This window comes from Lagopus muta, chromosome 3, assembly GCF_023343835.1.
Source record: "Lagopus muta isolate bLagMut1 chromosome 3, bLagMut1 primary, whole genome shotgun sequence".
NCBI lineage: Eukaryota > Metazoa > Chordata > Aves > Galliformes > Phasianidae > Lagopus > Lagopus muta.
The window spans coordinates 37408026-37431374 of record NC_064435.1 but is presented as its reverse complement, the minus strand read 5'-3'; the positions used below and the strand labels follow the sequence as shown (position 1 = coordinate 37431374).

The 23349-nt window shown below is 38.4% G+C and overlaps 1 protein-coding gene across 5 annotated transcripts in view; it reads left to right on the top strand.

Moving 5' to 3' along the window:
- The window catches only part of FAM110B (family with sequence similarity 110 member B), a 103955-nt gene that overhangs the window by 5692 nt on the left and 74914 nt on the right, over positions 1–23349 (top strand). For 4 of the 5 annotated variants that reach the window (XM_048939938.1, XM_048939935.1, XM_048939939.1 and 1 more), the window contains exon 2: positions 21293–21422. The exons of the other annotated variant lie outside the window; for it this stretch is intronic. The gene's annotated coding sequence lies outside the window, so the exon portion shown is untranslated. The remainder of the gene's footprint in view (positions 1–21292; positions 21423–23349) is intronic. 5 annotated transcript variants of the gene reach the window in all.

Genomic DNA, 23349 nt, shown 5'->3' with positions numbered 1-23349 from the left:
ATGCTTTGAGAATGTTTGTACATCAAAGCAAGATCAGTGTCTTGATACTGTTTTATGTCTGTTTGTTTTGAATTTATAAGGCAGGTGTCTAGCTTCCTTAGAAATAATACAGCTGCAAACTCCTTTCCACTGTAGTTGTGGAAAATTTAATAGTTCAAATTTTCAATGTTTGCTTTAAATACATGTGTTTTTTCCTTTTTTTTTTTTTTTTTTTTCCCCCCCTCTTCTCAAGTGGAGCTGTGTAATGAGCTCAATGTGTTGGCATCCCCCATAGGAAATAAACGTGAAAAGATTGTACTGAGCCATCAAAAGAATAATTTAACAATCCCAGGGAAAATTGAATTTATTGTCTTGGTAGCTTCTAGCATGTATTATGCTATTCACTTATTGTGATTTTTTTTTTCCACTTGCTGCTGTTGCTTTTATATGAGTGATGAGTATATCATTAAAAAAGATGAGACCAGGTCTATGCTTTGTGTTTGCATGGCATCTTTTATTTGACAACTTTCAAGTTCCAAATGCTAATGCGTGAGGTAGATAAGTTATTTCAGGTTTATAAAGGAGAGATTCAACCTGAACTTGAACAGCCTCCAGCAAATCAGCTGAGCACACATCTTCTGGTGCTTTGTTGAGTTCTTTAAAACACCAATAATTTTTTGTTACAAATTTGAGGTCTTGGAAAAGTCTGCATTAAGAAATGGGAGGAAATGTTTGAAGACTTAATTGGTCAGGGAAGCTAACAGCCACATCCAGTATCATCTGCAACTCTAGCAAGTGAAAGGAGCATCCTTGTTGCTGCTGTGTTGATGGCAAGCATGGTCAGTCTGGGAAGCAGAGAAATGGATTGGAGCAAGAGGGGAGTGGTTTAAAGAGATGGAGGTAAAACCTGGAGTATGCACAAGTGGGAGAATACAAGAGAGATGTGATTGACAAAATAAGAGTTAGGGAAAGACTCTGAATGAGCAAACCAGTGAAAAGGGAGATGACAGAATTGCTTGTGATACACTTCAACTCGGCATGCGTATTAATGCGTGTTCAAATTAAATTGGAAAGCTCATGTTTTATTCATCACTGTGATGTGACTGTGGGATAGCTATTAGCTGGCTGGGGTTGCGCTATTTAGAGGAACATGTCTGAATGAAGGGAGGGTACAGTGGGGAAGGAACAAAGCAGAACCTTGCAGCAAACTGCTGGGAGAACCTCTTAGGTGTGAGCATCTGCCAATTACGTGGCATTTTGTGTACTTCACAAACAAAGCAAAGGAAAGGAAAAGAATTGTGGGAGGAAGAAAGGGGAAAGAATGGTTGTTCTGCAGCCTTCCAGTACTCATTGGCAACTTTCTTTCAGATTTCCACCTGGTGTTTTTCTTATCCTTGTGCAAGCAGGAGCTGAAGAAGCATCCTTTCATTGTGAAAGGTAGCAGCACTGGTAGCAGCATTGTTCTTTCTCCAGTACCTCTACATAGCATTAGGCAAGTCAGTCATAAATAACTACACAAATTCATGAATGGACTTAGACCTTTGGATTCAGAATGACCTTTGTATGTTGCTGTCCTTTTCTATTTGACAGCTTAAACAGTGTGTGCTACCCAGGGAGGTCAGTGGGCCATTGGAAGTGAAACTGTTTCTCTTGTGTGTACTGGTGCGTGTATGTAGATATGAGTAGTTAAAATGTGATAGATTTCACTTCTATGTTCAATTTAATTGCAAGATTTCTATTATCTATGTTGTTTTGCCATTCCGAGCTGTGATATTGCTGAAGTGTATTGCTGCTGAGCTCTTCCAGTGAATTACTTTTCTGTGTTAAGCGGCAACTGCAGTGAGTGACAATGCCAAATTAATTTAAGTGGTAGGCAGTGTGAATGGGAGTTTATGGAATGCTTTCACTCAATTTGGACACATGTTATTTTTAACTAATATCTACTAGTAAGAAACTGGAGTCCCAGTTCTGTAACACATGACATTTGTGCAGTGTGTTTGTGTAAATGCATGGGGAACATCTGCAGATGTGAAGGTCTTGCTTAGATGTTTTTTTCTTGCAAGACCACAACACAAGCTTTGCTGAAGGCTTTTCTGATACTTTCATTAGTTCTTCTTTTATTGATTGTTACTGTTGTCCTGATCTTGTAATGTTTGCTGTGCAAGTTCAGGGGATTATTCCCACTATAGTATTGAGCCCTAATTGAGCAAATGAAATAATGTATATTAGGTTAAGCTTCAGCAGTTGTAGCTGAAGTGAATCCCACAAATCTTTGTATATTTAAAACCACACATTTCAGCCTTTTTTTTTTTTTTTTTTTTCCTCCTTTCTTCCTGTTTGGTAGACTGTAAGGGAAAGAAACTGACTCTAATGAAGCAGAGCAAATAGGAATGCGTAGTGTAAGCAGTTGAATTTGGAGAGAAAATGTTTTCCTCTGATCTTTGCCATAGTGGTTTGAGGTATTCACTGGTGATTGTGTTAAGCAAGATGTGTATATTTAGAAACAAATCTTAATTTGATTTTCTTTAATAAACTCCTTATTATAGAAAGCTTGTGCTATCAAAGTTTCTATTTTTGGAATGAGGTCTGCTTTTTTCTGTTTAATTGGAAGATGATCGGTGTCATTTCTCTCTTCCTTCCCTCTCTGTCCTTTCCCCTTAAAACAAAACTTGCAGTCTTTAGACAAAAGTGTCTTTGTTTTTACATTTGTTTTATGAAATCACTTAAATCCTTTGGGAAAATCTTTCCTCTCACAGGAAGAGGGGGGGAAGAATTCTCTTATAGCCAAAAACAGCAAGCCTGCTACAAGACATAACAGTGTTTTGCTATCTGAGTAGTAACAGATTGCATACAATAATCTATTTTTTGTCTTAAAATGAATGAATAAGTGCAATTGCAGAAATGCACACAAATAGGCATGTATCTTTTACTCAGCAATTGTAAAATTAGGAGGACGTGTGGTGAAAATTGCTGTGGGTCTTTCTTGGAGCTTCTTTGGTCTGTTGCTAGTGGTGGAGGGGGGGAGATGAGGCTGAGGGATTGATGACTTTAAAAGTGATATTTCAAAGCTCCACAAGATTTAAAAAAAAAAAAAAAGCTCTCTTCTGGACTTTCTGATGTTTGGAACTCACTTTATCCTAAAATCCTCCTGGTTCGACATCTTCAGGCTGTTCTGATGCTTGGCTGGGGTTGTGAAGCCATCCATCCTAATTTTCAAAAGACAGCTGCTACAGTAGGCAGATGTGCAAATTACCCTTTACTGATCTAGGAGCCTGGCAACTGACAGGAAGCATTAGCATGTGAGAGAATGAACCATAAAGACCAAAAACTATGTGAAATATCACCGTGCTAATTTGCCTGCATAGGCTTTATTCCGAAAATATGCTAAAGAACAGGAATGCTGATGAGATGGAACAAGATTATTGCAGCATGCCTTCCCCTACATGTAATAAAAATGCAAAATTCTGCCAGTGGCTTACTCTTTTCAGCCACCTGTCTTTTTACAGGGATCTGAGGGGATCCAAGATAAAGGGAAGTAGTGTGAATAGGTTCTGAATGTGAATGAAAAATTAAGGAGGTCTCACTTGAGGCGAGGAGGTAATAGTTTATTTTCTGTAAAGGAAGAAATCAGATACTGGACTGAAACTATTATATAATACTGACCTAGGCACCTTTGTAAGTGTATGGAGAATGTGGAGTATGGTGGCTTCTGAGGCATACCTCACCTGGCATCTCCTTGCATCTTGGACAGTTCACAGGTGTCTTGTATGTAGCGTGATGGTGAAGGCACATGCTGCTTATTTTCATGTCCTGGCCCTGCAGGTACCCCTGCTCATCTTTCTGGTGCCCAGTGAGGGAACTGTGAGACCTTGGGTCATTTTGGAGTAGTATCCATGCCACTTGTGAAGAGGCATATGCAGAGAATGCTCACCTAGTATTTGATCCCTTTCTAAGCGCTCTTCCTAAAGACTAGACTAGAGAATTAGAGGCTCTGGGGACATAGCAGCTGAATTAACTCCTGCTTAGCTGGCTAAACAGTAGTATCAATGCTTGGCCTAAACTGTGAGCAGACATGCACCAGGAGAAGCCCTGTACCCCATCAACTGAGTTTAATAAGAGTTTTTTTTTTTTTCTGTGCTTTCATTATCTGTAAGCTGCTATGAAGGTGTCAAATGATGCTTTTCCAACTGTTGGAATCAGCTTGGTTGTTTTCCATGTTACTTCTGTGTTGCTGTTACTGAAAGGGCTTGGTATAAGGCACCCAGCCCGTGCTTGAAATCAGATGTGTGTGCTCCACCTGCAGTGTACATTTCATTGCATCCTCTATCATTGTGATTCTTACTAACCAAGTGCTACTAATGGCATTATCTGACTTTGCAGCCAGATATCATAGTGTAATTCTGTAGTGGCATTGCAAGGCTGTGAGACAGCTATGTGGTGCCCACTGCTGTGCTCTGAACGCAAGGAGCTGCTGTCCAGGTGAGACGGGAAGGCAGGGAGACAAACTGCATGTTGATGTTAATTCTGTCTGTTTTGAATTGTCTGTCTGATGTTTTCTATTGGTATTCACATGATTGAAGTGTATAAATACGCCATTCTATTAATTTCGGAGGTATTTAGCAAATGCAGTAACTGTAGAAGGGCATTCTTAAGTGAGGAATACTAGTGTAATGGCAGTAGGGATAGAGATCCTGTCTAATGCAGCACTAGCTGCTGTAAGGTTTCAGACTTTCTGCTACCTCTTTCTCATGCTTCAAACTTCTACTACTTTAAAGTTGAATTTCTAATGAGAAGCAAAACCTGTTCCTTAATCAGTGAGACTTGCTTTTATGGAATACTTCATTCAACTTGGTGCAAATTGAAAACTGCCTATTATTTGAAAATAAAGCCCATTGTTTTCAGTGTTGAACCAGACTGAATGGTGCCCAGTGAAGTCTTCCTTCAATTAAATACAACTTGGTACCATAGTATGCTTAACTGGAGGAAATAATAAAATAGTTTTATCCTTTGTTGTAAATAGTCCTTTTTACATTACAGCTTTGGAGTGATGAACATGCTGTTACAACCATTTTCATAACGCCCTTCTTTCAAAACAGACAATTTTGGGTGGAAGATGTATCTTGTTCTTTAGTGGAGCAGTCACCTGTATATAACATCTTTCCTTCATGTGAAGTTGTTTTGTAGAGTTGTGCATAGTTGCACAGTTCTTGCTTGGCTGGGGGCTTTTCTGAAATCAATGTCAGGACTTTCATACTTGTAAATGTTGTGGTATCTGATAGTGAGATGATGTACCTCACTTTAGTTCTGTTTATCTTGCTTCTTGTGTCAAACAGCTCTTAAAATTGTTGTGATCTGTTTTTCTGTCATGAGAAAAAACAAAAGTATAAATGAGAACATAAGAAACAAAATTCACTGGGACTTGCAGTGAGCGTTCTCCAGGAGTGGGTTGGTAAGTCCTTGAAGGAGGCAATTATGGTGCTGGAGTATGGCTGGGTTCCTTCTGGCTGCTGGGCTTTGTACCACTGAAAGCTCCTGAGAAAGCAGGGAGTGTGCCCCTAGGTTGCAGTCCAGTGTCTGTCTCTTTTCTTTTTGACATTATAATGTCTTTGATCACAGCTTTGCAGCCTTTGGCAGCTTGAATTGTAGAAGAACTTCTTTCCACTGTTGAGAAATTACAGAACTTAAATATCTAATTGTTTTCAGTTGCATGATAATTTGTTTTAACTAATTCTGTTCTGATTTGGGAAGAAGACAGATGTGTTCTTTCTGGAAAAAAAAAGGATGTGTTCTGCGTGGAAAACTCCGTATAGCTTTTTTTCAGGTAATCAAAAGCATGCTTCAGAACAGATTTGAATTATCTTGAGTTATGTAGTTATTCTTCAACCTAAATACATACGAAATGCAAAGTGACATAAAATGAAGATGCCTAGTTCAGTCTGTTGTCTTGTGAAACGCAAGTAATTTCTCACAAGGAAAAGTCTTGGGAAAAGATTCCAATTATACGCAGTCTCTGTTTTTGGTTATTACTTTTCAGTTTTCTTGTTGTGTGTTTTTTTTTTTTTTTTTTTGCTTAGACAATTTTTTTTTTCCTCTTAGCAGTCTCTAGGATGAGTATTTAAACTGGTCATTAATGTTTCATTTTTGATGTCTGCAGTACTTCTACCTTTATGCTAATGTATGTAGATGTACAGGTCAGGACTTGACCTATATAGTAAAATGCCTTAACTTACTCCTATGTACATTCCTGGGCGAAGGTATTTAAATAAAAAGAAAGGTGAGCTGTTGCTTGATGCTATAATTTTACTTGGAGACTGACATGTATGAAATGAAAATTAGGCCCAAGAAACCGAGTATTTTGCAACTACATTCCATTGCTGCTGTAAATGCAGCTTACAGAGCACTTTCATGTCACAGTCAAGATTTTCTTTTGCAGGTAAGAGAAAGTAGTAATGGCTTCACATAAAACACAAGGAGAATGGCCAAAACAACATTCCCACAAATATGTGCATACATGAGGCAGGGAAAGGGAGTTGACCAGAAAACTCTGACTCTCACTTCTGGCACTGGGACCAGCAGCACACATCAGTATCCACAGAATTATAGAATGGTTTGGGTTGGAAGAGACCCATAAGATCATCTCATTCCAAGCCCCCTGCTGTAGGTAGGGACATCTCCCTCTAGATCATGTTGCTCAAAGCCCCAATGAACATTGTGTGTGGATGTCTTCAGGTAGGCTTGTGTCATCCTGGAGAAAAAAGGCTGAATCCTTCTTTCTATCCGTTTGTATTTCTGCCATAACACAATGTTGTCCATATGTGTGTGCACAAGTAATACTCTTCATTCAAAAGCCCTGTAGGGACTTGATCCAGTTTCCTAGATGAGCTTTTCCTTTCTGCAGCTGATTTGGGCTGGATCTGGAAAAACAGTTACGGTACCTGGTCTGCATCCAGCAGTGAAGTGTTGCTCTTCTGAGGACTGTTAGCTGCAGTAGGAATGTAGTCCTTTGTGGTGGGGCTGGCTCAAACTCATCTGCCCTGGGCACTGAGGATATGGCACATGGCCCTCTGCTAAGGCCTTGTTCCCCTGATGGCTTCTGGTGGTATTGAGCAGGCTGGTGGCAAGGCAGTACATGGTGGGCATCCAGTGAATGAATTCCCCAGGCCCTTTTCTTAGGTGTCTTCAAAAATACCTCAAATGCTTTTAATTTTCACTTGATTTCTGTACTCAGTGTTGCTTTGTCTGGAAGTTGTTACAGCTTGTAGAAATTCTCACTGGTGGTGTAAGATAACTTGGCAGTGTCTATGAGAAAATGGTTATATAGGGAAGAGGCTATTTTGAGATTATTTTTTGTCATATCTGGAGAATTACCAAAAGCAGGGAAGTGCAAAATAGTGTTGTTTTTTTTTTCCCTGAAATTTCACACTGCTTTTCAAAATAAATGCTTCAGCCTTTAAGTGGGTGAGTGCTTGCTTGAAAGTGGTGACTCCCAAATGTTCACGTTTGAGCCAAGAATAAAATCTTTTTAAATGCAATCCTGCCTTTGAGAAGAACTTAGTCTAATTCTTTTAGAGACTTTATTCTCCTTATGGAATGTAATGATTTTGTTTGCTTTTCAACGAAAGGACTGAGGATTGCACTGAAGATGCTCATTGCATTTTTGGCAGGATTTTTATTCAGAATAAAACTGTTAAGCACTTAACGCTGTAAACTGTTTAAAAAGGATAAGTTATGTAATTATGAACTTTCAGATAAGCATTAGTATTAATACCTGGTTGTCAGCAATAAGACTATAATATTGAAAAATTAGCAGATATAAATAAGTCTGAGCCTTTCCTCCTGCTGAGCTGAAAACGTGGCTTTATAAGTAGGAAAACAGATGTAGATGCAGTTTGTACCTGAACTGTTAAGGACTTTTAGTTATTCTTGAAAGAGGCTTTGCAGTTAAGAGGAAACAGAAAAGAGTATCTTAATTATGTGCAAATCTTCAGTTTGGAAGCTGATGTGCTATTACATTTCTCCAGTATTTTAGTATTCGTGCAGTGAGGACCAGGTTTAGGGACTTACCTTGGTTAACTTACCTTGTTCATTGCTGAAATATGGCAGCTGATGTCTGCTTTAATAGTAATCTAAAAATAAGAAATTAAACACCATGAATTATTTATATGCTTAATAACTTGGACATACAGATGCTGATGTTGCTTCATAATAAACGTACACATGGCATATATTCACAAATAAGAAAGTAATTCCTCAACTTGTGATATCTGCTTGTGGACTGCAGTTGGCTCTCTGGGCAAGGAGCATGCATGCTGGTAAAATGTGGAGAGGTATTAAAGCAGTCCAGATGACAATCAGCTTGCATTGCACATTGGAAAAGAAGGGTGAGAAAATAACTGGCAAATTTTTCCAATTCCTGGTGCTGAATTGTGGTTTTTATTGTCAGTGTTGGCTGCAGTTGAAACCAGTGTATAGGTAAGTCTTGTGAAGTGAAATGTTACTGTGCGTTTAAAGAAGCAATACCTAAAGTAAGCAGAAGACCTGCTGCTTCACTATTGAAACTTTCATGGCAGGATGGCATAGGACTGAAGTACTGTTTTCCACCAATAGAAACTGATGGCTTCTGGAAGCTGCGGTGCTGAAAGTATTTTTTTTGTGTTTTTTTTTTTTTTTTTTGTTAGTTTTTTTAAATCCAGTCTATGTTTAAGCAGTAGTCACAGGGTATAGATTTACCCCTCATTCCCCCAATACATGACAGTGATTCTCGTGCCAGTTCTGTAAAGCAGGCAGTCTGTGTTCATTTGATATAGGTGTGACAGAGACATTTGGGGACAGCAGTAATTTCTGAAGTCCGAAACCTGGCTAGCTGTTTCCTGCACTTTCTCTTCTTATTATAGTATAAAAATACTAGAAATGATTGCATGTGGGTCTAGGAGGTAGTACTTAATGATAAACCTTTTCCTTTTCTCCTCTTTTGCTAGGCATTTTGTAACATCAGATAAAAACACTATATTTCAACATTATTTTATTGTTACAGGAATTCTGTTGTTCCATTGTTTGTGAAGTGGTTTAACAACTGCTAAGACTTCATCACTTAACTAAGGATCTTGCTGAAAAGTAAATGTAAAATTGATGCAGTGATGTGATATTGCCAACTTGAGTTGTTTTGTGGGTACCCAAGCACAGTGTTTCTGGTTTATCATGCTTTGTTTTCTCAGCATCAGGACCATTCCCACAAGTTGTGGGCTTGAGTGTACATCTGGCCAGTGCAGGTATCCTTCTTGCAAAATTGCTGAGAAGGCTTGAAGCATGTGGTTTTGGTTTGTTTTTGAGGAAGGCAGATACTTCACTTCTTAAGCCAAAAGGAAACTTGTCAGATGAAGCTTGATCTTTTCGTAAGCATTTTGAATCCTGCCTGGGTATTGCAGGTGCAGAGCCTGTACCACGTGCTGGCTGCTGATTGCTCCCTCTGTGGACAGGAGGATTAGAGCAGAGTTTCAGTCCTAATCCTGGGTTTCCTGTGTAGATTTGGTTTAGTCTTACTCCAGTTCAGCTGCTTGTGTGTGGAAGAACGTGCTTTTCATATACTTCCTCTCAAAACACAAATAAACTCAGTAAATTTGAATGGGATTGTGTGAAGTTTAAATGGTAGTTTGATGTTTCTTGTATTGATGAGCTATTTTAAGCCTTATGCCTCCTTTCCCCCCATGAAACACGCACACACTCCTCACTGACTAATAACTAGGCACATGCTTTGAACAGTCATGCATTTTAATTAAAACAAAATGATAGCAATTTTGGATTTAGGTTATTTCTAACTATCTGGAATCTCTCTTTTCTTTTTTTCTTCAATAAATACTTGTTTAGTCTAATTCTTGTTACATTTTAATTCACTGCTAAATATGTGGGGTTCCTTTATGAAAATAATGATATTCTGTGATTAAGAACACAATAGTAGGCACTACAGAAATCCATTGTAACTTACACAGGAAAATGTATGGACTTGGAGTATAGTTAAAAGGCTGCTTGGCAAAAAAATTGGATGTTGACAGCTTCACTGACATACTTCTCAAAACCACTGCCACTGTTTCCCTCATTCTCACTATTGAAAGAGGTGCTTGAGTTAAAATGAAGCTGGTCTGGAAGCTGTGCTAATTAGCTTCCATGTCTCACATTGAGGGAACTGTGAGCTGCCCCTGCTTGGAGGAGGGAAAAGTCTCTGGTCCATCGGTGTGTAATCTCCTACTGTTAATATTCAGAGGCCTAAAAATGTACTGGATTTTGCTTCAGAAAGGAGCTTGAATGCACGTTATTGCACGAGCTGTGTCGAAGCCACCTTATTCAAGAAAATAGTTGTATAAAAATACCTACATGACTGACGAGTTGTTCATTGGCATGCACTGAAGACAAATTAATTTGTTTTCCACACAAGTGAATACTGCTTTTTTTCTTTCAATTCTCACAGAAGCTCAGTGATAAGCCTTGAACACAGAATCAATGCTTTATTCTGTGCGATTTGTATGTATTTGGCTTTTAAATCTGTTTAACAAAGTAGTGCAGCAAATTTGGGATTAGTGACATGCTAGTTGCTTTGCTGAAGGAGGCTGGTACAGAAAATTGGGGGAATTCACATTTTTTTGCATTAGGTATTAGCTGGCACAAAGATTTAGCTGTATTACATATTTCTTTTTATACCTGACCTCACAGTTATGAGGAAGTCGTGATCCAGCTGTAGCAGTATCAATTTGACAGAAAATAATCATGGGTTTTGTGCGGATCTTTAATATTGGCAGTAAAATATTCTAAGCTCTCCAGCTTTCCTTTCACTTCTCAAATTCAAAAACAATGTTGTTTTAGTGCTGAGTATCTGTTGTTATACCTGCTGGTTTGTGTTTTAGTGCTCTTTATTGCTTTTAGAATTTTTTTTGTTTTGGTTTCACCCCTCCCCCTGGGTTCAGTCTCTCACAATACTGAGGGCTGTTAATACTTCAATCAGATATTGCTCACAAAAGTTTCTGATAAACTATGAAATGAGCTTTGAATTTTGGTAATATAAAGCCTGGACTGTAAGATCTTGCTTTGAATCTGGGCTTATTTGGTTAGGCACATTAAACCCATTATTAAAAATAGTGGAGCTTTTTTGTTTTTATTATTTTCATTTGAGATCAGACCTCTTTGAACCACAGAGACGTGCACCTGTGCTCATTTTAATTCCTGTGTAGTTTTCATCAATTATCACAGCAGGCAAGAAGAAATCAAATTGTGAAATGCTTTTGAAGAGTAAATACATTCAACCTGGGGTTCAAGTTTCTATTTTAATCAAATATCATATCATCTGTATTCATGTTTGTATGCAAAGCTGAGTTAAGGCTGTGTGTGTGTGAGAGAGAGAGAGAGAGAGAGAGAGAAAAGCCTTTTTTGTTTTCATTGTCAAGTATCTGTTTTGAAGTGCTTTGGTGTAAGACAAGTATAGTATGTTGGTGTTTGTAGTGGAAGGGTGTGTGTGTGTGTGTATACACAGATTTTATTTATTTATTTAAGCTAGGAGAAAATCTAGGTCAAGAGATTTCGTTCTTATTAATAAGTTAGGGCTCTGTTCAACAAAAATCATCCTCTGTGGCTAGGAAGCTTCCTGACTTGAGAAGCAATGGTGGGGGAGGAACTGCTGCTCAGAAAGACCAGTGGGGAGCCTTTCATATCATCACTGTTCTAAGATGTTCACCTCCCCATGATGCATTTTTAATAATCACTGTGAAAGCTCACCAGATACATGTTTCTCCCTTCTGCTCTAGAGCTGATGTTAGATGGCTTTCCTCCATTCTTGGCCTGTTTTGGCACCCATCTATAAAGATGGCAGGGATGGAGACCACCAGCTTGTCTACATGTGGCATGATATCAAGGAGCACAATTTTAAGAGACGAAATGCCATTTTAAGTTAGAAAGTTGGTGCACAGAACTCTTGTTGCACTATCCTGTTGTCCTTTTTATTTTTTCCCAAGATGGTGTAGATGTGGGAGGAGGCCAGGGAGTCTGTCCATCTGCTTCCTCAGGAGCTGTCAGTGATATGTTTGAGCCCCTTAATACTTGGTTTTGTGCAGACAAAAGTCAAGAAGCATATCCATCAGTTTTGGGAGATTTTCAAATCTCCAAATGCGTGGAGTTGTGGATCCATACTTCCCAAAATGAGATGCACATGAGCCTTAGATGTAACAGACAGCCCATATGACTAATAAAATTGCCTCGTCTTGAATAACTGCTGTAGATGTGAACTAAACTCTGAAGCAAGCCAGTTGACACCCACACAGGACTAAATTATAACATCCCAAATAAATTGCTATGCAGTTTAAGTGCTGAAGTAGCATCAGTACAAGGAAAGTTTGTTCCCAACAATTATTCATGTGTTGAATATTGCTTGAAAATTCTTGGTTTAAAATGTTAATTTTGCACGGTGTTTTTTTTTAATGTAGGATGAACAGACTTCAAGTTTGTTAAAACTGGAAACATAGGAGAGAAAAAATGTATTTTAAGTATTTATCAAATTCTGCTCATGTTGTATATTTTACTTTAACTTTTATAGTTAGTAACCAAATGATTACTTTTGGTGTACTATTCTTTTAAAGCTTTAAAAGAAAAAAACCCTATTTAGTGGTAAGCTCTGTCTTGAATTACATGCAAAACTCTTCTAGAAGATCTAAGGAGGCACACATCTAAAAACTTACCCCTTTTATTCCTGGTGTACAAACATAATTAGATTTTTAAATGCATAGTCTTTACAACATGGAAATGTAGCAGTAGAAATGATAACATTGTAGTAAATGATCAAGGTAGAACTCTCCTTAGATGATGTTTTGTTGGTTTTTTTGTTTGTTTGTTTTTTGTTGTTTGCTAAACAAAAGATGGTTCTTCTTTTAGTGTTTTTTATACTAATTCTGTATTCTGTGAAAACTCCTTAGTTATATTTGAGTTTGAAATTCAGAATGTTCAAATCCAGTGTTCAGGCTTGAATGCTTACTTGCTTGCCTGTCTTTGTATTGAAGTTATAAATAATTTTCTGCAGTACTGTCTGTTTATCTATCATAGTCAATGTTATTGAGCTTTACGGGGAGAATGCCATACTGACACTTTGTTAGTCTCGTGAAATCATCAAAATATGTATTGTCAGCTTAAAGTCATCAGTCTCCAGCTGTTCCCATTGTTAGGAGTTGTTGTCTCTGTCAAAAAAATACATATTTTACTGTACAAAAATGTTGTGTGCATTTTTAGAGATCTTTTTATATCCGGAATGACCAGCATTATTTTCTCAGCCATATAATCATTTGAAATAAGGTTAACCAGCACAGCTGTCAGTGGAGTGGACCTTCGTAGTTCATCTTTATTATTTAAAAAGGAGTAACTGGGTAATTGCTGAATGAATGACAGTGTAGGATGAGCTCTCAGTTGCCCTTTCTCTTGATGGCAAGAGAGACCTCACCTTATGGGCTATTGCACAGTGTCTTCCCTTACATTTTTCTTCCTCTTTTGTGTCCGCTGTTGAGAAATCTCTGAGCAGAGGTCTTGTGAACTATTGCATCTATAGTGGTTCTACTTCTTAGTGATTGATGAATTCAGTTCTATTTTAAACACTTGTAAAAAAAAAAAAAAAAAAAAAAAAAATTGCATGCTCTTTCATTCATTCGTAACCCCAGTGCTGTTAAATTTTGTTAGGAGTTGTCAGTGGGAAACGATATATGTGGCACCCCATTGGAAAGCCCAGTGGGCCATCTGTGGCTTTTTCACACTGCATCTGGTGGTATGACAGGACAGTGGAGGAAAATGATTGATACTTCAGTTTATAAGGTATAAAATGTGTCAGAAGCTTACGCTAATGAGTTACCAAATTGTGTGACAATAGAAGTCTCTTATGCTTCATTCTTGATTTGACACTTGACAAAAAAAAGTGGCCCAAAGCCAAGGTCAAGTGGAAGTATCGTGCTGTTGTTGCCTCCTCTGTGTCTTTCTGTAGTGATCTGATGGAAGGCTGATAAATCGTTATAAAAGAAGCAGTTAGGGCTTAAGACCTTAGAAAGGAATTGTAAAGCCTGATTGAGTATGTTGATTTATACCGCTCTGAGCATGAGTGGTTGGTTTGGCTGCTTGCCCCTGGCCCGTATTTGCCAACTTCCCGTTGCTTAGAGCAGAGCAGTTGCTTGAATCTATTTCCTCTCACGTGTGGAAGTACTATACTAATGCACTGAATTTTTGGGTAGCAACAACTTGTATTTTAATTAAAATACCTTTTAACCAGCAACCAGATTTTGATCGCTAATTTTAAAGAAAGCAATCATGAGATCCTGCATATTTTTTTACTTGTAGAAACAGCAGTGTCTCTAATGGCTCATTTCTAAGCTAGAATTGTATCCATATATCAAGTTGTTTCCTACTCTGCTTTTGAAAACAGTGCATCATAAAAAGACTGCTATGCAATGCCTCTGAAGAAGTTTAACTGCAGAGCTGACAGCTTGTGTTTAAGTCCTGCCTGCATGGACATCTATTAGATTTTCCTAAGGATGGGGCCCACAGCCTGGGGCTGATCTTTGTTCCTGAGACCCACTGAGAAAGGCTCTTGGTAAGATGTCACAAGGAAATGGGTTGCTAGGCATGGTACAGGGATTGCTTGGCCCTGTGGCCTGACCCAAAGTCAAAACTTTGCATGTCCTTGTTCCTGACAAGGTGGAGTGTGGGTTTTTTTTTTTTTTGAAACCTGGCTGTAGGGTTAGTGTTTTCTATCATGGTCAGTATAACTACTTTGTGTCTTCTAGTTTTCTAACATTTTGTCGGTTAGCTTGCATGATGTCCAAACCACAATTCATCTGTCTGTATCCTCTCCTCCAACTGTAAACCATCCAACCAAGGAAAACTGCAGTTGATTAACCAGGCTTAAAGCTTATCTGGGCTTTACTGGGTTGTGATGTACTGCAAGGGAGATAGGTAGTTTTGGTGTAATGCATGGTAAGTAAGTGGCTGTCCTCAAGGGCATATGTATCAAACTATGTTCTTGCCTCTCTTGAGTTTTAACAGGTTGCTGATGAAAATTCTTTAACTGGAAGTGTTGAGTGTTACATCTATGAACTGCAGAGTCTGCCAGGCCAGAAGAAAATTTGCTTTTGTTGGCTAGAACATCTATCTAAATTTCAGTCATGCTTAATGAAAAAATGAATTGATGACCAACTCCCTCACCAGTTTTCTTATTTATTCTGAAATGCATAAGTTCTGGGTTTTTGTCCACAGTGTTTGCATATTACTTGTGATATGAGCTTGAACTAGAGTAAATTCAATTCTTGTGTTAGACATTAAGCAAGTAAAGGATTGAAACTGCTTCAAAACGTGTGGGTAGTTCACTCTGAAATGCCTCTATTGCTCTTGCATGCTTACTGCTTTCCTGTAGTTGTGACCAAGGTGCTGTACTGTCTTCAGTCATTCTGGTACGTTGGAGAACCACTCTGGAAGCTTCCTGCCTTCCTTCCCTAGCAGAGTTGTTGGGAAAGTTTTGTAGCTGTATCCAACACCATCCAGAAAGCCTGAGAGCTGTATTGATCTAATTGTTAATGGTATTACATGCCGCTTCTGCTTCTTTGAATGTGAGTTGTTGTTCCTCTGTTACACACAAAACACATTTTGTGCAGTGGTTCAGTATGATAGAATACAGTGGTATGGTATGATAGCAAGAATCAGTCTCATGTCACCTGCATGGCCTATCTTACATGGGTATAGCAAAGTGGGAAAGACTTATTTTGGATTTGCTTAAAAATCCCGCTACCCCAAGTATGGTTGGTTTTGCAACAAGCATCGTCATGAGTCCAAATCTGTTGAAGGCTCTAGGTAGCATTTAATGGACTTTGTTTCAGAAGCAAAGACTTCTGAAAGTGTCCATGCACTCCAGAGTATTTGCTTTAACATCATAGTGGTGACTACAGAAGGCTTGAGAGGAGTGTCATGGTGTAAGGTCTAAAGATCTTTCTCAAGCATAGATCGTGCTTTTAGTTGTATGCTTCTCTTTTGCTTAGCAGAGTTCCAGCTTTACTTGTTAAGTGCTACAAATTCTTGAAAAGTTTCTTGTGCGAATGCAGACAGTAGTGTAATATACCTGATTCCCTTTTCAGCTTCATGTAATTGCTCTCATGTCTATTTTCGGGAATGTCTTGTCCTAAGATTTCTCCCAAGTAACAGGCAAAGATGGTGATGGCATATGGCTGCTTCTGTTTGTCCTAAAGTCAAGCCAATTACTTTGCTTGCATCTCATGAGCTGTACAGTGGTTTTGCTTTCATAGGGACTATCAAAAATGAATTAAGTTAAATTGCAAGCCTAAAAAGAAAAGGAGGAAAAAAATGCTTCACAAAGGAATGTATGCCATGCACTGCTAAACATCCAGCAAAATCATTGAAATATAGCTCACCTTTCCCATTCTCCTACTTGCGTAAAATTTAAAACAGTTCAGAATTTGGTTTATTTCAGGTGTTATAGCCAGACTGTAATTCAGAAACTTCTGTATTTTGGACCTTTCTCTTTAAGATGATGTGTGTTCCCAGAGCCCTCAATAGACTCAGGGTACACTGTTTCTTAAAAATGGAAATTGTGGTGGCTGCGTCCAAATCTCAAGCCATTTTCAAGACCCCTCAAATCAGGAATCTCATTGGCATGCATGTCAGGATCTGTGAGTGAGTCACTCTTAATTACATTGTTGCATCTGTCTTACCCTTTTTAGGAGACTGTAGCTAAAACTACAGAGAAATCGGTAGCGACTCTATATTTATAGAGTTGTCTTTTGCCTTAATTTCAACTTCTGTTTTTTGTATTTTATGGTTCTCAGTAATATTTAAAGTAATAAGGCAGTGCAATGTTTTTGTTTCCTTTCACAAGGAAGGAGTAAGATATCAATTGTTATGAATAAATTTCCTGGTATTTGGTGTTCAAGTCCACTACCTAAGACTGTCTTCTCTTGACACTTGAAGCGTCATTATACTTGTTCCTCATTTAATTTTATACACACACACACACACACACATATCCATATTAAAAGTGCACTTAATATACACTTACATTTCTTCATCCCCTTCCTTTGTGCTTCTGGCTCACCTATCATCACCAAACCCAGGTGCATTCACAAATATGCACGCTTTATGCTTGTGAGCCTCTTGACTAGAGGTGAATATTCAAATTGAAAAGAGCCCTGCAGCCCAGTCCTCTGCATGGATGCTTGGCTTCAGTGTTGTATCCTCCCTGTGAGTAATGTTCTCTGCCATCTTCTTCCAATGCCATCCAAAGCAATTTCTTCCACAAAGGATATCGCATCTCTTTTTACACATTTAGGGGTCCTGTTTTACTTGGCTGCCCACTGATAATTAAGAACCCTAATTACTACTTTTATAATGTCTGTACTTATTTTATTTTGTTTTTTAATTCCAGGTGGGAAAAATCCCCACTCAGTGGAGATGGGTAACGCGTCAGTCAGCAAATCTGTTTTTTTTTTTTTTTTTTTTAATATGCATTTCTCTTCTATTAGATTTTCATGACTGTGATTCATTCCAGGAAAATGCTAGACTTTCATTAAAAGGTTCTTAGAATAAATGTGTATTTTATCCTTTTATTTCATAAGAAGTTAACTTTAAAAGAAGTAAGGAGAGGAAGTCTGGAAGGTCAGAAGCTGTAATTTTGTAAGCAGTCGTATGGTTGTATTAAGGACTCTGTTCTGATTCCTTTCTTGATAAATGGTGCATGTCATAAAATGACAGCTTGTCTGCACCTGATGCATTTCCATGGACACAGAATGCTTAATCTGTAACTTCAAGTCCTAAATGAAACCCTCTTGGAAACTAGGAAAGAGAATATATGAGAATGTGGGTAGGAAATTAACATGGTTTAAACTAAACTCTGTTTTTTGCTTCATCTGTGCTTATGTATGATTAAAAAAAATATAAATGCAGGCCATCAAACAAAAAATTAGTGTGCTGGACTTGGTAAACTGCTTCTCACTTAAGCTTTCTGACATTTGTAATTAATATTTGGGAAATTAATGTAGTTTTTGCTTCTGTAAGTATATTGTAACTTTCCCTGATAGTATGCTGTGGCTGTGTAGCTGCACTCATTTGAAGCCTTGTGATGAAGTGCTTGCAGCTACCAGCATATTGATAGTGAAGCTCTTCAGGCTTTTGAAGAAGTTGCTGCCTTCCAGTTGATGCAATTCTTGTTCCAGAGCATTAGGAATATTTTCATCAGACTTCATATGGAGAATAAGGCTCATAGATTCTTGCAGGTGTCTTTCTTTGGGATGAAACTCAGTGTTCGTGGGCGTCAATGAGGGAGATTGTTTCCAGCTCCGTATAAAGTCAGAAAATACAAAAGTCAAGGTTCTCAGCTCAGAAGCAAAGGCTTCTATGTTTAAGACAGTTCTGTGTTCAGCACAGTTAGTATAAAGTAATAGTATAGTACTGTGTGAAATAAGAACGTGTTAACATCACTTGTGGGAAATATGACTTCTGATTGTTTTGGGTTTCTTTAATTGGATTCCGTCATCTTCTCAATAGTTTAATGCCAAATAGGTGAGTGAATTAATTTTGTTTTATTGTGTTTTCATTAAAAAAAAAACCACACACACGTTTTAGAAACTGCCAGAATTAATGGATATGGCCATTTCCTAGCTAAACTCCACTAACTAATGCTTCTGAAAATTATGTTCTCTAAATTGACTCCGACTCCTAAATTATGTCTGAGCTTTTTTTCCCCTAAACCTCTAGAGATATAAAGAATAGTGACTCAGCTCTCCTGCCTGTGAAAATTTGGGTATATTTTAAACAGACTAAATCTTTTTGGCATAATGCCCACTGGCAAATATTTCCTTCTTTCTAGCTACATGTGGGGCTGAGGTTTCCTTTACCTTGTCCACATTGTTAAATAACGTTATTCTCTCAAGGATCTGTGTTCTGTTTGGGTGCAGAAAGCACTCGTATCTCTTTCTGTGTATGAAGTGAACCCTATTCATCTAAGTAGCAAGATCCTTAGAGCCATCTAGTTTTGTTTCCTGACTTCAGTTTCTCCCCAGTGACAGCGATTAAGGTAACGCCTAATCAAAGCATCAAGTTATCAAATGTTTAATCACCTGCTGCTGAGTTCCCAGATCAGCTTATTTCTTTGTCAAGAAAGCCTACATTTTTAAAGACTTTACTTTGGATTATAGAAACCTCAGGGTAGACTCAAGTGAGGTTTGAAGGTTTAAGTAGGTGCCTTTGGGATTGTTAAAATAAGAAGTCCATTCATTCATGAATCCTTCTGATTTAAGTTTGGCTTCCCTTTCTTGAGACGTGTATTTTTGTAAGTACTGAAACTTTGATTTCACACACTTAGCAGGAGAATGAAAGAAGACGGGAACATAAATGAGGACAAAAACTCTTTTTCAAAAGGAAGTCCGAAGACTTGTTTATATTGGACAGTGAAGCAGGAAACAGCATGTGTCATAAAAGGCTGAAGGCTGAAACTTGAGATGTAGTCTATATATATATGTTATATATATATATATAAAACATAAATATTCATAAAAATATTTCTAAGTGAAATTCTGAGTATCCCAGAAGCTAATGACCGATGATTGCACGGATACTTTATATGTATTTGTTTATGCATGTATGCTCTCATACCATGCTTTCTTCTTTAAAAATGAATGTATTAAGCTCAGATATGTATTTCCTCTAGGATGCTGTAGCCTTGCTAGCACTAGATGCACACTTGGGAGCTAAAACCCATGTTTCTCGCAGACTTGTAACACAGTGACTTATTCTTGCCAGAGAAGCAGAAAACAAGGAACTCTGATTTCAGCAGAGCAGAAATGGGGGAATTCATCTGTGAAGCTGAATGTTTTCAAAACAAGGCAGAATTTTTTCCTTTAGAATTTCGTCACTGTTGTATTTTAAGCAGTGATTTCTAGGGATTTTGGAGGTGTCTTATGTCCTGCCAAGAGCAATTGATAAGTCTAATAACTGTTACTCAACTTCAAGACAAAAATGTGTGTAAGATCTTGCTTGAGGCATTGGTCAAGGAATGTGGCTGGAACAGATTAACTATGTACGTATTTGTAAGCACTTACAGGAGGGTGCCCATCTGTCCCCGAATCCCCTCTGTTTCTGCTTGGTTCTGTTGTATCACTGTTTCAATGGCAGCAAATATTCAAGGCAAGCTGTTGTTGGTCCTATCCACCTGCCCACCACAGATGTATTTGCAAGCAAATGATCTTCTTATCTTAGGTTTAAGAGCATTGAAACGCAGACTCAGGAGATTTCTCTGAAGGTTGGCCTTTGGAAACCTTTGATACCTGGCAAGTATTGTTGCTTCTCCTCTGTATTGACTATGTTAGGCAACTGTTTCCTTCAACTTGTGCTTCAATAGTTCTGAGATTTTTAGGGAGGGAATTCTGTGTTTCACAGTGTCTGTAGCCTGTTTCTTGAATTAGTAACAATGGTTGGAAAACTAATATCATTTGAAGTTGCTCGGAAATGCTTGATTAAAAGGAGGTTTTGTGTGCCAGCAGGAGTCCCTCTGAGCATGTATCTGAAGTACAACCAAACCCCAGAAAACTCAGATGCTTTAGGATTTCTCTTTTATTTATTTATTTATTTATTCTCATTGTGGTTAAAGCCGAGCTCACCTCAAGTAACATGTTGAGAGGAAAAAAAAAACATTAACTTAAACAGAGATTAAGAACATATTTCTGTAAATTGTGTATGGCTATTTTGCACATAAGAAACAGCTTTTAGTAGATGTTCATCTGAAGAAGAAGCCAGTCTTTTTGCTACCCTTACCTGCTTATGGTGGAGTTGGAGGACTTTGTCATTTTAACTTCTTTCTAAGTGAAATAGAGTGCAGCATATGTTAAATAAGGGCTGTTCAGCTGAGAGGAGACCCTGGTCAAGGAAGTAACATGGGAGCTGGGCTGGATTTTTTTTGTCTGCTCTGACACAGTACTCAGTGCCTGCCTTGAAGATGTCTCTCTGCTTGGGCCTGTTGCTTATATGCTGAAGCATTCCTGAAGCATGTCGCTGAGCAGTTTCGGTGGAGAAAAATGATGGCTTGAGAGACCGAGGATTTATAACTGTAGGTTGCCTGTTAAATTGCAGGGCTTCAAGACTCTGCTCTTGGGACTCATAAATGATGCAGGACAACTCTGGCTGACTGAATGCTCATCCAGTATCACTAGTCACCTCTTTTCAGGCCCTGCAAGATGACTTTGATGACACATGGCATAACACATTATCACGAAGCTAAATGCCTTCCCTGTTGCTATGTCTCCAGGCAGTGCTGCAAGGAGCCTCTGGGAGTTCCAGGGGGAAGAGACCAGCCTCCTTTGGAGACCTTTGCTACAGGTGAAGACCTTCACACAAGTCAAGCAGATATATCAGGAGCTCAGAAGTTTTACATCAAGGTAAAGAGATTATTTTTATAGCAAACTGAAGTGGCTAGTATGATTTGCAAGATAAGAATTTTCATTCTCTTCCCTCTGCCCAATGATTCTCTGAGCATTTTCATTTGATTGCGGAAACAACATAGTGCATTGCAGGTTAGAGCCAGAAGTAATTCCTTGTGATATTGGTAGAAAGGCGTGTCTGTGGTTCTTTGTTGACAAGAAAACAAACTTTGAGAGTTCAACAGTGTGCTGTGTTTTTAGAAATAAGTTTCCTTTTAATTTCTGCATTTGGAACTTGGAGTGGCCCCAAGTTGTGGAAGCATTTTTGGATGTCTGCAGCAATAAGAGGAGAGTGAGGTTTGTGTATGCTGAATTTCTGTTTACCAGCACTAAAGTTCTCTTCATTTGATCATCCAGAACTCATTCGTGCACGTAAGGGACAAACACTGGTGGATGAGGACAAAAAAGACCCCAAGAACTTTGTTAAACTTTTCAGTGCTACTTTAGGCTTTTGAATATACTATGATTTTATTAGAAAGACAAGATTTTGAATGTGGTGATGATGTGTGCCCTCTGAGTCCTTTATAATGACAGGATTGATAGAACTTTGTGTAGAAGGTTGATTTGGGGGAAAAAAGTAATAGTAATGGAAAAAGTATTTTTCACAATTTAAGATTAAACTTAGGTCCTTCTAAAGGTCTTCCAACTTCTGCAATTTTAAAATAGCTTTTGCAAGGTGTTAACTTTAAAAATTGAAGGCTCTGTAAATAAATTTTCCTTAATTTGTCTAAGAATAGCAGATTTTTCTTGTTAATCCCTCACTGATCTTTCTCTGAAAGCAGGGCTCTGAACTAGACCAAAGTTCATCATTTAACATTAGTGGAGAAAAACTCAAACTGATTTCGATTTTACCATTTTTACATTCAGTTTTTCACCCCATAAGATCTGTTGTATGTGCTTGGAAGTAAGACCACCAAGCAAGGGGAGGCCCACAGAGCACCCTCTGTATGCCATTCCCTTTCTCTCTGCTTCTCACGTCATTAAATTCACTTAGTTTCTTCTGTCTGCCAGCAAGGCCATCTTGAACAACTGAGGATACTGTAATGAAACCTTGGCAGAGCAGAAAAACTGACAACTGTATAATGACTTTGAATGGGAGGGCAAAAATCCTGAAATACTTATCTGTTCAACGTTTCCTTTTGTTACATTTACCTTGGGACTGCATGAAACAATACAAGCTGTGGTAACCACGAAAAAAAAAAAGCAGTATTTCTTTCACATGTTATATAAGAAGTACAGTTGTATGCAGTGAGAGCGTAAGGACCTCATAGGAGCTTTTTGCATAATCTTTAGTGTGCACTGATGCCCTTAAATGGGGTGGTGGTGGTGATTCATGTATGGAAGTGCAAGGTGCCCTGAGCTTTTGGTGGTGTACAGTGCATGGATTGAAATGCAGCCTTGAATGCTGTTACTACTTCTAGTAAATCAGTTTGTTCTGCATCTTTCTGCCTCTTTCTTCCCCTTTGTTGGAGGGCTGTTCTGCTAACCAGAAACATATGATAGGAAGCAGCCAAATGTTCTGGTGAAAATCAAGGGCACTTTCTAGCTGTGAAGGTTTTCTATTTGCCCTAGATTTTTTTCACTGATGCAGCTGTAACAATTGGTGTCAATGATATGAATAATTGATCAAGGAGTTCTTGTTGCCTCAAGTAATATTCTGCTTATTGCTTCTCAGAGCTGTTGCTGTTTGTTATACTACAGCATTGCTGGTTTTTCCTTCGTTCTTTGCTCCTACCACTTTGTTCTCTGCCTCTCCTGTAGGAGCATGTTGTTTTTCCTTCATTGTATTCCATGTGTTACTGGGAAACGGGTTCTCCCTTTTAATCAACAACAACATATTTCAAAATAATCCATGGTCCTGGGAACTGTGCAGTATACACATCTG